The sequence below is a fragment of the Anneissia japonica genome, unplaced genomic scaffold (assembly GCF_011630105.1).
Source record: "Anneissia japonica isolate Jap-2015-1 unplaced genomic scaffold, ASM1163010v1 scaffold288034_len148288_cov120, whole genome shotgun sequence".
Taxonomy (NCBI): domain Eukaryota; kingdom Metazoa; phylum Echinodermata; class Crinoidea; order Comatulida; family Comatulidae; genus Anneissia; species Anneissia japonica.
In genome coordinates this window covers 1-864 of record NW_022742851.1, presented here as the reverse complement: position 1 = coordinate 864, position 864 = coordinate 1, and positions in this window count along the sequence as shown.

Below are 864 nucleotides of genomic sequence, written 5' to 3'. Positions count from 1 at the left end.
TACGCCATGGATTAACGTACGCCCGGCGTTAGATACGCCTGGCGTATCTCACAGGTCTGAACGTAGCCTTAAACATGTTTAATATTTCTCACGACGGCTTAAGACTGTCCCCGACGATTATTCGGGTCGGGCTGCGTCGGCCGACGCTGTCTGAGTTGGCCTTAAGATTGTCCCCGACGATAAATCTGGTCGGGCTGCGTCGGCTGACGCTGTCTGAGTTGGCCTTAAAGCATTGGCTTCTAAACTGACTTGCTACTGATTGATTCTTACAAAAATAACAAGTCCGACGTCATTTATTAATTTTTACATATGTTGTATGTAATAAATAAAGCTACATGTTGCCACAACAATGCCGAAAATCGACCCAATATCAGCGGAGCTACTGCAAAAAAACCTCGGGCGGTTCACCACATTTCTGCTAAAACCGTAGGTTTTACACGGAAAAGTTTGCAAAACTACGGTTACAAAATTTAAAAGTCCGATGAGATTTTGAAATCTTATGAATTAAAATTTAGAGTAATAAAATTGTTATTAAATTTGGAATAGAATAAAAAAAAACAATGGCGAAAATCGGACGAGTAGAAGCAAAGTAATTCAACAGTTGAATTGCCTTGGTAGAAGTAAAGTTATGAAGAGAAATGTGCGAAAAAAAATAGCGAAAACAGCTGAACATCGAACGTTTCGAATTAAATTAAATGAATACGCGACGATCAAACTTATCCTAATGACTTGGAGAGCATATGAGAAAACGTGAGAAAAATAATTGGCCGGGAGTCAGGTCACCAAAACAAAAGTCTCCAGGTCAAAACGGTAGTGTTGGCATGTATGACCCTTGTATGTTGGTGTCTAGGTCGGCTTCACTGC